Source organism: Hemitrygon akajei, chromosome 14, assembly GCF_048418815.1.
Source record: "Hemitrygon akajei chromosome 14, sHemAka1.3, whole genome shotgun sequence".
NCBI classification, from domain to species: Eukaryota; Metazoa; Chordata; class Chondrichthyes; order Myliobatiformes; family Dasyatidae; genus Hemitrygon; species Hemitrygon akajei.
In genome coordinates, this window is record NC_133137.1 from 10,298,612 (window position 1) to 10,312,676 (window position 14,065).

Consider the following 14,065-nt stretch of genomic DNA (forward strand, 5'->3'; position numbering starts at 1 on the left):
TCTGCACCCTTTCTATGGTTTCCACATCTTTCCTGTAGTGAGATGACCAGAACTCAGCACAGCACTCCAAGTGGGGACTGACCAGGGTCCTATATAGTTGCAACATTACCTCTCGGCTCTTAAACTCAATCCCACGGTTGATTAAGGCCAATGCACCCTATGCTTTTTTAACCACAGAGTCAACCTGCGTTGCAGCTTTGAGTGTCCTGTGGACTCAGACCCCAAGATCCCTCCGATCCTCCACACTGCCAAGAGTCTTGTAATTAGTGCCATATTCTGCCATCATATTTGACCTACCAAAATGAACCACCTCACACTTGTCTGGGTTGAACTCCACCTGCCACTTCTGAACAAGAGGTCAGAAGCAAAGGAGTTCAGGTGGACTGCAGGGTAGTGGCAGATTACAGTTTCAGTTAGGTGGGGTAGGGAAGAGAGAAACTTAAAGATTTAGAAAGATGACGGGAAATTTAAACGTTACGCATTGTTACACCAAGTGATAATGAAGGTCCGTGACATGGGTGTGGGGTGACTCAAACCAAACGCTGGAGGAACTCGGCAGGCCAGGCAGCATCTATGAAAGAGTACAGTCGACGTTCCCAACTGAGACCCCTCATCAGGACTGAACGGGTGAATGGGGCACCAGGCACTGTTAAAACGCCACGTGGATGTAGCCACCATGAAGAGTTGCCCAACAAGTGTGGATGGATCCTACCACCCCATACATGTATAGTTGGCTCTGGAATAAAGGATATTTTACTTGTTGCCAAGATGGACACAAAGCGTGCAACTGTCGAACAAACGGGCCAGGAAGTGCAAAAGCCCTATCACAAATTTGGGATCGAAGGCAGGACACGCGGTGGGAACATGTTCAGCCACGACTGCTAGCAACAAAGTGCTGGAGGAATCCAGCAGATCAGGCGGCATCTGTGAAGAAAAACGGGCAGTTGATATTTCTTCTGGACTAGAAAAAGTGAGAAAGCCATTTTGAAAAGGTGTCTACAAGGGGAATACAGCGGTTACTTAAAACAAACCAACGCCGGGCAGAGACACTATGCGGCGCGCTTCAAGAATAACAAAGTTCTAAATCGAAGAAAGCACGTTCGATCCTTTATTAAGAAACCAACAAAGCCGATCAGTTCTTGCAACGATTAATAAAAACTAACAAAACTAAAACTAGCGATATTACGAAATAAGCGGTCTAAGAGTATTCAAACGTACTTAAGCGTTAGCAATCTTCGCGTATTTAAACGGTCAACAAAATGTATAGTTCTCCTGACAAGACTAAAGACAAAGCATAAATACGTAATTGGACGCTTCGCTTCGACCACGCCCGAACTCACGTGACAAATTACCCACAATAAACTCGCAACACACAATACAACGCAGACAGACGTAAAAACCTGGCCCCTACAAGGAAGGTGTGGAGGAAGGGGCGTAGACAAGGTGAACACAGTCTTTTTTCCCCCAGGGAAGGGGAGTTTAAAAACTAGGGGCCATAAATTTAAAGTGGAATATGAAAGATTTAAGAATGAAGTACAATATCAATAGTCCAAAGATATTTGAATAAGTACACAGCTAGGAGGGGTTTAGAGGGAAATATGGGCAAATGGGAGTAACTCGGTGGCCATCAGGGTTGTCCTGAGTTCGGCTGTTGGACCTGCTTCGCTATGTTTCTCAGCGTCTATTACTCTCAAAGCTGGCAAGCAATAGGTTCAAAGTTCAAAGTAAATTTATTATCAAAGTACAGATATGTCACCATATACAACCCTGAGATTCATTTTCTTGCTGGCATTTGCAGTTGATACAAGAAACACGATAGAATCAATGAAAGACCACACATGACAGGATGGACAGTCAACCAATGTGCAAAAGACAACAAACTGTGCAAATCCAAAAGAAAAAAAGAAATAATAATAATAAATAAATAAACAATAAATATCGTGAACATGAGATGAAGAGTATTTGAAAGTGAGCCTATAGTTTGTGGGAACAGTTCAGTTCTGGGGTGAGGGAACTGATCCCCTCTGGTTCAAGAACCTGATGGTTGAAGGGTACTAACTGGTCCTGAACTTGGTAGTGTTGGTCCTGAGGCTCCTGTACATCCTTCCTGATGGCAGCAGTGAGAAGAGGACTTGGCCTGGATGGTGGAGGTCGTTGATGATGGGTGCTGTGACAGGGCTTCATGTAGATGTACTCAACGGTGGGAAAAGCTTTCCCTGTGATGGACTGGGCCATGGATCGAAGTGAGGAGCGTTACAGGCAGATGGAGGAAGGAAAGAGGTTGGAGAGAAAAATAGAGCTGGTCCTCTCCCAGCCACTGAACTACCTGCCAATCAGGTTTACACAGGCTCCATTCCACAATGCCAGTTTCAAATCCTAGGACAAAATTCTCATGCAAACTTCACTTCATCCTCATACCTCTTGCCTCAGATTGTAGTAAACTGTTTCCAATCTCTTCATCCTAACTGACCTTTCAATTCTTATCCATCCAATTTCCATGTCCTTAAAATCCCCAGTTCTCTGTACCAAGCTGCTGTGAATGCACATTTCATCTGATTCTGGCCATACTGCCTTCTCCAGAGTTCAGTCTCACTTAACTGGCTCTGCTTCAAACTAGGAATTCACGGACCAGTGAGGACACATGATATGTAATTTTAAGATTAAAGCACAAGATTTGAATAGAACCAGGTGGTTGATATGTTTTTCATTCAAATAACTAAACAACCAGAATATTAACATTAATCAGAAGCATAATTTGATTTGATTGGGCTCACCTTGGTGGTGTAGTGTAGCTATTACATCTCAGGGTGTTCCAGAGGTCAGAGTTCAATCCCGGAGCCTTTGGGTAAGTTGCCTCTGTACATCCTCTCACGGAATGTGGGGCTTTCCCCAGATTCTCTGGTTTCCTCCCACAGCCCGAAGGCATAGCAAGTAGGTTAATTAGTCATTGTAAATTGTCCTGTGATTAGATTAGGGTCAATTGGGGTTGTGGAGTTGCAGCATGGCTTGAAGGGGTCAGAAGGGTCTACTCCACACTGCATTGCTTTGTAAAATAAATAAAATTAATAAACTAATTTATATAAAAAGCACAACACCTGCTTCCATATAAATTCTATTAACAAGCGCTACAAGACATGTTATACCTGATTTGATCTTAGTTGGTTGCCACTTGCGTATGAAAGGCTGACTACTATCTGCTGTAATAAAAAACTGATTTGCTTCACAGCAGAGTGGATAAGGCAAGCCAGTTTCACAGCTGTTGAAGGATTTTATGCAAATGGATCAGATTTCTAATTCTAAAGGATAATATGCATGTCAAGTCAAGCGTTCAGGATATGTGGCTTTAAAGTAATAATCCTTAACATTGCTGACTATTGTGGTAGGCCACTTTAAGGGCACTTAGTGTCATCAACTACTCTTCAAAGACTTCAATTTCTGGACTTCATTACTAATGAAACATGTTTCATCCACATCAGCTGAAATAATTTCTGGATATTCATACCTATATTTGCTGAAAAGGATTGACATTTGTGTTACTAAGCAGACTTGAAAGACTAATTATCAAATTATGTTTTCATTTTTGACATCATTACACAGTAGGTTTTTTTTTAAAAAAAGAAAAAGGAACAATTTGCATCCAAACATCCTCCTTCCTTTAATTCCCTTTTAAGACACACCACTCCTGTGTTTTGATTTAGGTTTCTCAGATTCATCAAGCCATTCTAAGATTGTAAATATCGAGTCTAAGAATTTCAGATAAATCCCTTTTTTTGCACAGATGTGGCTGAACCCTCAATTCAATGTATCATGTTTAAGTTCTATAATTTAACCAATTGCTAGTTTTTACCTTGACATCTGAAATCACTCCCTCATATTCCTTCTGTTCTCTCAACCTTTCCAACTATATGAGTAAAAATATATATTTTTCATTTTCTCTTCAGATCTGGTTAAGTACCTTCATCTGAACTATTGATCTTGGCTGTCTCCCTATTCATGCTGTGCAACCTGCTGAATGCGTTCAGTATTTTCTGTTTATTGTTTTGATTTTCAGCTTCTACTGTTTTTGCTCTAGCTAGTAAACCTGCCACATTGCTTAATAGAACAGCCATTGTCTTGGAAATACAATTTTACAAACATTACACACCATCAGCAAACTTAAGAATCCAATACAAACAATGGAACTACAAAATTAAACAAGACTAATAAAGTAAAAGACAACAAAGCTGCGGCCCTTAGAATTAGACTTAAAAAAAGGAACTCAGAGGAATTAACAATAATAAGGTACCTCAATGGCAGATTTTAAAACATCATTACTAACAAGCACTAACTAATGTGAAGCAATAAATATCAATCATGATGATGGAGCTTCTTGTTCATTGTAAGTGTTTGTCTATGACTGGATAATCTTTCCAAAAGTGGCAACGTACAGGTTAGGTAGTAAAGGAGTCATGCAACATGTTATGTCTTTATTGGAACATTGATTATAAAATTGACAAGTTTTGATACAACTGTGCAAAACTTTGGTAAGTCACATTCTAAGTTCAAAGTAAATTTATTATCAAAGTACATATATGTCACCATACAACCCTAAGATTCATTATCTATGAATCTATAGAAATCTATATAAATCTATTCCAATGATGGGACAAGTGAAGTTGAGTGAAGTTATCCCCTTTGGTTCAAGAGCCTATGGTGAGGGATAGTAACTGTTACTGAATCTCTTGGTGTGAGTCCTGAGGTAGCTGTACCTTCTTCCTGATGGCAGCAGAAAGAAGAGAGCATGCCCTGGGTGGTGGGGGTCCCTGATAATGGATGCTGCTTTCCTGTGACAATGTTTTGTGTAGATATTCTCGATTATGGGGAGGGTTTTAACCTTGATGGACTGGGCCATTTCCACTACTTTCTGTAGAATTTTCCATTCAAGGGCACTACTGTTTCCATACCAGGCTGTGATACAGCCAGTGAATATACTCTCTATTACATATTGATGGAAGTTTGTCAAAGTTTTGGGTGTCATGCCAAATTTTCGCGAACTCTTAAGGAAGTGGAAGGCTGCTGTGTTTTCACTGTAATTCCATGTACATGCCTGGGACCACGGAATCCAAAGTTGTTGACCCTCTCCATATCTGATCCGCCAATGAGGACATGGGACTTTGGTTTCCTCCTCCTGAAGTCAATAATCATCAGCTCCTTGGTCTTGCTGACATTGAGTAACAGGTTGTTGTTTAGCCAGATTTCAATTATCCTCCTATTTACTGATTTGTCACCGTCTTTGATTTGACCAATGCCAGATGTGTGACCAACAAACTTGAATATGGCATTGAAGCTGTGCTTGGTCACACAGTCATAAGTATAAAGCTAATTGAGCAGTGGGCTAAGAAACAGCCTTGTGTTGCACCTGTGCTGATGGAGATCATTGAGCAGATGTTTTTGCCAATCCGAACTGATTGGGGTCAGTGAGTGAAGAAATTGAGGATCCAATTGCACAAGGAGGTATTTTTGGCCAAGGTCTTAGAGCTTATTGATTAGTTTTGAGGGGATGATGGTATTGAATGCTGAGCTGTAGTCGATAAAAAGCATCCTGGTGTATACACCTTTAGGGTCCAGATGTTCCAGGGTTGAGGGAAGAGCCAATGAGATGGCATCTGCTGTGGACCTGTTGCTCTGATAGACAAATTGGAGCAGATCTAAGTCACTTGTCAGGCAGGAATTGATGTTTTTCATCTTCAACCTCTCAAAAGACTTCATCACTGTGGATTTAAGTGCTACTGAAAGATAGTCCTTGAGGCAGGTTACCACATTCTTCTCAGGCACCAACATAATTGAAGCCTGCTTAAAAGACATGGGTACCTCAGACTGCTGAAGTGAGAGGTTAAAGATCTGAGTGAACACTCCAGCCAGTTGGATCAGCATAGGTATTTAGTACTTGGCTGGGTACCCCACCTGTGCCATTTGCTTTTCAGGGGCTCATCTCCTGAAGGCTGCTTCCACGTCAACCTCAGAGATTGAAACCACAGGATCATCAGAGCCATGGGCGTTTGTGGTGGTTCTCCATGTTTGACTGTCAAAGCAAGCATAGAAAGCATTGAGCTCATCTGGAAGTGAAGCCCTTCTGTTGCCTATGTCACTTGATTTCACTTTATAGGAGGTGATAATATTCAAGCCCTGCCACGAGTGAGCCATTGATTCGTTTAGTCCAGAACTGTCATTTTAACTCATGAGATCGCTTTCTGGAGATCATACCTGGACCTCTTGTAACTTTCTTGGACACTAGACTTGAATGATCTGGCCCTCAGCAGATTGTGGGTCTCATGGTTCATCCAGGGCTTCTGATTGGGGAAGACTTTGAATGATTTTGTTGGGGCACACTCATTTACAAGTGTTTTGATAAAGTCTGTGACAACCATGGTGTGTTCATTCAGATGAGTTCTTGAACGTGGCCCAGTCCGCTGACTCGAAGCAGAGAGGAGAAGAACGTCTAAGTGTTCTGCTTTACCAAAATGTCTGGGCAGAGAACAGTAGGCATTCCTTATCTTAGTATAACAGTGGTCTAGTATGTTGGGACCTCTGGTGCTATAGGTTATATGTTGATGGTAATTGGGCACAGTCCCTGACTATGAAATGTGTCGGGGTGGCCTGTTTCTTTTATGCATTTAGATTATTGTGTGGGTTTCTCATTGCTGCATTACAGGAAGGATGTGGAGGCTTTGGAGAGGGTGCAGAAGAGGTTCGCCAAGATATTGCCTATTTTGCAAAGTATAAGCTATGGAGAGAGGTTAAACAATCCATAAAGATCTATATCATATTATATAAAATTATGAGGCGCACAATGAGGTGGAAAGAGTCTTTTCCAGAGGGAAATGTTAAATATTAGAAGGCATAAGTTTAAGGTGAGAGGGGTAAAGTTAAAATAACTTTTTTTTAAACACAGGGAGTGGTAGGTATCTGGAACAGACTTGCAGGAGAGGCAGTGGCAAATATGACACCAACATTTAAGAGACATGTAGACATGAATATGCAAATGATGTTGTGATATAGATCATGTGTTGGCAAATGGAATTAGTTTAAATTTGCATCATAGTTTGCATGACATCATGGGCATAACAACCCGTCCCTGTGTTGTTTATTTCTAACACAGATTGCACAGACTTACAGTAATTTTTTTAAATGGAACTTCATAACATAATCACCCCGTTAAGATTGAAGTTACAATAATGCAGTGTCTCAGATGCTCTCTAAGCTTAACATGTAGCATTTGCCACTCTTGCACATGATGAGTTGGTCTGCACCCAATCAGTGAGGGGGAGCACGAGCAGAAGCAGCAATTTCATTTAGCTCCGTGGCTGTAGTTTGAAAATAGCAGCACTATGCAGCAATATTCGGAGTTGGACTGAACCCAATCAGTGAACAGGATTCATTAGAAAGGGTGAATAAAAATAAGGAAGTCGATCATTGGGATCTCTTCTAGGGAAGGTACATCCTGTACAAAAGGGGCAGGTTACACCTGAACCCAAGGAGGACCAAAATCCTTACAGGCAGGATTTCTAGAGCTGTTAGGGAGGGTTTGAGCTAATTTGACAGGGGATTGGGAACCAGAGAAATTGGGCAGATGATGGGGTAGTTGGTTTACAGACGGAGACAATGTGTAGTGAGACTGCTCGCAAGAAGAGGCTGATGATGGGCCAAGATTGCAGTGAACGGGATGAATTGCAATGTAAAAGGGAGACAAAATTGAAAAAGGTAATGAATACAGGACTAAAGGTGTTATATTAGACTGCACACAATGTAGGGATAAGGTAGGTGAACTTGTAGCACAGTTACAGATTGGCATGTATGATGTTGTGGGCATCACTGAATTGTGGCTGAAAGATTATAGCAGGGAGCTTTAAATCCAAGGATACATATTGTATTATAAGGACAGGCATATTGTATTGTAGGCTGAGGGGGTGAGGTGGCTCAGTTGATAAAAAGTGAAATAAAATGATTAGAAAGAGGTGACATAGGACTGGAAGGTACAGAATCATTGTGGGGAGAGGTAAGAAACTGCAAGGGTAAAACGACCCTGATAGGAGTTAAATACAGGCTCCAAATAGTAGTAAAGATATGGTTTACAAATTACAACGGGGGATAGAAAACGCATGTCAAAAAAGCAAGGTTAGGATAGCCATGGGGGATTTCAATAGGCAGGTGGATAGGGAAAATCAGGTTGGTGCTGGATCCCAAGATGGGTAATTTGTGGAATGCCTGTGAGATGGCTTTTTAGAGCAGCTCGTGGTTGAGCCCACTAGGGGATCAAATATTCTGGATTAAGTGTTGTGCAATGAACCAGAATTGATTAGAGAGCTTAAAGTAAAGGAACCCTTAGGGGCTAGTGATCAGAATATGAGAGAATTCACCCCACAATTTGAGAAAGAGAAGCTAAAGGCAAATGTATCAATATGAGAGTGGAGTAAAGGTGATTACAGAGGCATGAGAGAGGAGCTGGCTGAAATTAATTGGCAGGGAACACTAGCAGGGATGAGGGCAGAACAACAATGGCTGGAATTTTTGGGAGCAAGTTGGAAGGTGCAGGATAGTTACATCCCAAAGAAGAAGTAGTATTCTAAGGCAGGATGACACATCCATGGCTGACAACAGAAGGTAACACCAACATAAAAGCCAGAGGCATATAACAGAGCAAAACTAAATGGGAAGGTGGGGATTGGGAAGCCTTTAAAAATGTACAGAAGGCTGCAAAAAATTCATAAAGAAGGCAAAGATGGAATATAAAGGTAAGCTCCCCAATAATATTAAAGATGATACAAAAACTTTCAAATATATAAAGAGTGGTGAGGTAGGTATCAGACCGCTGGAAAATGATGCTGAAAAGGTAGTAATGGGGGGGGGGGGGGGGGAGACAAGGAAATGATGGATAAACTGAGTAAGTATTTGGCATCAGTCTTCACTGTGGAATACACGAGCAGTATGCTAAATGTTCGAGAGTATCAGTAGGCAGATATATGTGTGAAGTTGCTATTACTAGGGAGAAGGTTCTTGGGAAACTGAGAGGTCTAAAGGTAGATAAATCACTTGGTCCAGATGGTTCTGAAAGAGGTGGCTGAAGTGATTGAGGAAGCATTAGTAATGATCTTTCATGAATCATGAAAATTGAAAATGTCACTCCAATCTTCAAGAAGGGAGGGAAGCAGAAGAAAGGAAATTATAGGCCTGGTTGGCTGCCGGTGAGTGATGTTCCACAGGAGTCTGTGTTGGAACTGCTTCTTTTCACATTATATGTCAATGATTTTGATGATGAAATTGATGGCTTTGAGGCCAAGTTTGTGGATGATACAAATATAGGCGGAAGGGTAGGTAGTGTTGAGGAAGCAGAGAGGCTGCAGAAGTACTTAGACAGATTAGGAGTACAGGTTTCCCCCGCAATCCGAAGGTAGAGTGTTCTTATGAAACTGTTTGTAAACCAAAATGTCGTAAAGCGAAGAAGCAATTACCATTAATTTATATGGGAAAAATTTTTGAGAGTTCCCAGACCCAAAAAATAACCTAACAAATCATACCAAATAACACATAAAACCTAAAATAACACTAACATATAGTAAAAGCAGGAATGACATAATAAATATACACCCTATATAAAGTAGAAATATTGTATGTTCGGTGTAGTTTCACTTATCAAAATTGGGAAGACAGCGAGTCAAATTCGATTTGGAGAAAAAAAAATCAGCACGTACATGCATATGTATGCACATACACATATGCGCAAACTGCCCGCACGAGGTTTCACGGTCATTGTAGTCTTTCTTGGGGTAAACACACATATAAAGCGGGTGTCTTTTTTCGTAAAAGCAAAAATCCTCTTTGGTTAGCGAAAACAGGTACTAAGGTAGGTCTTTCGTAACAGCGAGCTGTCGTAAAGTGAACGTTTGAAAAACGGGGGACACCTGTATGTACAAAGAAGAGGCAGATGGAAAACAGTTTTGGGAAGTGTATGGTCATGCACTTTGATAGAAAAAATAATAGCATAGAGGAGAGGAAATCCATAAATATGAGGTGTAAAGGGTCTAGGATTTCCTAAAGGTTACTTTGCAGATTGAGTCTGTGGTGAGGAAGGCAAATGCAACGTTAGCATTCATTTCAAGAGGACTAAAGTATAAAAGCAAGGATATAATGTTGAGGCTTTATAAGGTACAGATGAGGTCTCACTTGGAGTACTGTGAGCAGTTTTTGGTGCCTTATCTAAGAGAAGATGTGCTAGCATTGGCGAGGTTCAAAGGAAGTTCAGGAAAATGATTCTGTGATAGAAAGGCTTATCATATGAGAAGTGTTTGACAGTGTGTCTTTATTTACTGGAATTCAGAATGAGGATCCCTTCAAAAGCTATCAAATTTTGAAAGGCTTTGACAGAGTGGATGTGGAAGGGAAGTTTCCGATGGTCGGGGAGTCTAGGACCGGAGGGCACAGCCTCAGAATATCCATTAAGAATGGCGAGGAGGAGAGACTTCTTCAGCCAGAGGGTGGTGAATCTGTGGAATTCATTGCCACAGGCAGCTGTGGAGGCCAAGTTACTGGGTATATTTCAGGCAGAGGTTGATAGATTCTTGGTTAGTCAGGGCATGAAGGGATACGAGGAGAGGGCAAGAGATTGGGGCTGAGGGGAAAATGGATCAGTCGTGATGAAATGGTGGAGCAGACTTGATGTGCAAAATGGCCTAATTCTGCTCCTATATCTTATGACCCCCTTCTACAATAGTGTAGTAGTCATGGAAGTATTGACATCTACATTTTCTGCCACTGGGCGGTGCTTTGGTATTAGGCATGTTTCATTTGATCTTAACATGGATGTTACTGCACCGCCACCTAGTGGCAGAAACTATTTATTTCAAGCAATTTTCAGGGAATTTTTAAATACCATTCAAATATTCTTTGTAATGTTTCGGGAAATTGTTGCTAGATCGCTAAATACAGGTAAAATCAAAACTATTTGAAAATAATGCAAACAAATTGTTTATTTAAAATACTGAAGACCTGCTGATTGGTGGCTGTATGAAAAATAGTTGTAAATTTAAACCAGCCACTAAATCCCATAGGATTAATACCAGTGGATAAATTTACAAAGGTGACTATGATTAAGTTATGAGTAGTAAGAAAATCAATGTAATCTTATACTTATGAAATTGAAATATTAGATTACAGGTTAGATTCAGATTTTTTTCCCCATTTTATTTGTTTGGTTTCTGACTTATATTGTTTTGTTTTTCAAGTTGAGTGCCGATTTTGTGCTATTTCTGGCACTTATTATCCTTACTGATTTTATCTTGGATTGTGATCTTGAAAACCTTGAAATACAATGTGCACAATATTGGTACTGCAGCATCAACTAGAATTAGTCAGCCTTTAATTGCAGTCATAAAGTGTGTTTGTTTGTGCTTATAAAGATTTGAGTTATCCATTAATTTACATTGTGCTATATAACTGGCCAATAATGTGGGAATTTAGTGCTTAAAATGTTGAATTTAAGTAGTACTAAATTTTGACTGCATCATAAAATTCTTTATACACTTCTGCTCATTAAGTTAAAATTGCTTAATTTTGACAACTTTAAATATTTGTCAAATGTCCAGATGAGTCCTGTTTCCCCTGTAACATTGTGTATGAAATGGCCCATGAGATTTTCTAAAGAAAACTGTTTGACTACCCGTGCCATGTGTAAGTGAGGCCCAAACTAAGAAGATTATACTGTTTAAGACATGGCTAAGGAGTTGCTGTAGGAGGGAGGGCATCAGATTTTTTACATCATTGGGCTCTCTTCCAAGAAAGGTGGGACCCGAACAGTAGAGACAATTTGCACCTGAACTGTAATTTTGATGGTATCAGAAAGGATCTGGCAAGTGTGGATCCACAGGCTGTTTTCTGGCACACTTGGCAAGTGGGAGGCCTTCAAAAGTGAAATTTTGAGAATACAAAGCTTGTATGTACCTGGTAGAATAAAAGGTAAAGATAACAGATTTAGTGAACCCTTGGTTTTCAAGAGATATTGAGGCCCTGGATAAGAAAAAAAAAGGTACATACCAGGTAGGAACAAATGAGGTGCTTATGGAGCATAAGAAATGCAAGAGAACACTTACGAATTAAATCAGGAGGGCTAAAAGAAGGCGTGATGTTGCCTGAGAAGACAAGGTGAAGGAGAATCTTAAGGGATTCTACAGATATGTTAAGAGCAAAAGGACTGCAAGGGACAAACTGGGCCTCTAGAAGATCAGAATGATAATCCATGTGTTGAGCCAAGAGAGATGGAGGAGATCTTGAATGGATTTTTTTAATCAGGATCTGTATTTACTCAGGAGACATACACAAAGTCTACAGAAATGAGGCAAAGCAGTATCGACTTCATGAACTCTGTGCAGATTACAGAGGAGGAGGTGTTTTCTATCTTGAGGTGAATTAAGGTGGATAAATTTCCGGGGCCTGACAAGGTGTTCCCTTGAACCCTGTGTGAGGCAAGTGCAGAAATTGCAGGGGCCCGAGCAAAGATATTTAAATCATCCTTAACGACAGATGAGGGTCTGGAGATTGGAGGATAGCTAACATTGTTCCGCTGTTTAAGAAAGGCTCTAAAAATAAACCAGGAAACTATAGACTGGTGAGCCTGAGATCAGTAGTGGGAAAGTTATTGGAAGGTATTCTAAGGGACTGGCTATATCAGTACTTCAATAGACATGGACTGATTAGGGATAGTAAACATGGCTTCCTGTGTGGTAAGTCATATCTAACCAATCTTATGGAGGTTTTCAAGGAAGTCATCATGAAAGTTGATGAAGGCAGTGGAATGTTGTCTACATGGACCTTAGCAAGGCATTTGACAAGGTCCCACACAGGAGGTTGGTCAAGTAGGTTCAGTCGCTCAGCATTCAAGATGAGGTAATAAATTGGATTAGACATTGCCTTCGTGGGAGAAGCCAGGGAGTGATAATAGATAGTCGCCTCTCTGGCTGGAGGCCTCTGACTAGTGAAGTGCTTTTGGGATCAGTGATAGGTCTGTTTTTTCATTTGTCATCTATATCAGTGATCTGGATGATAATGTGGTTAACTGAATCAGCAAACTTGTGGATGACACCAAGATGGGGAGTGTAGTGGACAGCGAGGAACACTATCAGAGCTTGTAGCTGGATCTGGACCAGCTGGAAAGATGGGCTGAAAATGATAGATGGAATTTAATGCAGACAAGTGTGAGGTGTTGCGCTTCAGTATGACCATCCCGGGTAGGTTTCACACAATGATTGGCAGGGCACTGAGCAGTGCTGTAGAGAATACAGATCCATAATTCATTGAAAGTGGTGTCACAGGGAGATAGGATCATAAAAGCTTTTTGGCCTTTTTGGCCTTCATAAATCAAAGTATTGAGTACAGGAGGTGGGATGTTATGTTGAAGTTGTATAAGACATTAGTGAAACCTAATTTGGAGAATTCTGTGCACGTTTGGTCACCTAGCTACAGGAAAGATGTAAATAAGTTGAAAGTGTACAGAGAAAATTTATAAGGCTGCTGTTGAGACTGGAATTCCTGAGTTATAAGGAAAGATTGAATAGGTTAGGACTTTATTCCTTGGAATGTTGAAGATTGAGAGGAGATTTGATAGAGGTATACAAAATTATACTCCAGAAAGTGGTACGGACAGCTATCACATCTGTAGACGTAAACTTCCCACTATTCAGGACATTTACAGAGATGGGAGTGTAAAAAGGGCCCGAATGATCATTGGAACATGAGTCACCCCAACCACAAACTGTTCCAGCTGCTGAAAACGGTACTACAGCATAAAAGCCAGGACCAACAGGCTCCGGGGACAGCTTCTTCCACCAGGCCATCAGACTGATTAATTCATGCTAATACAATCATATTTCTATACTATATTGACGGTTCTGTTGTACATAATATTTATTACAAATTACTACAAATTGCACATTGCACATTTAGACAGAAACATAATGTAAAGATTTTTACTCCATGAATATGAAGGATGTAAGAAATAAAATCAATACAATTCAATTATGAGGGGTATCGATAGGGG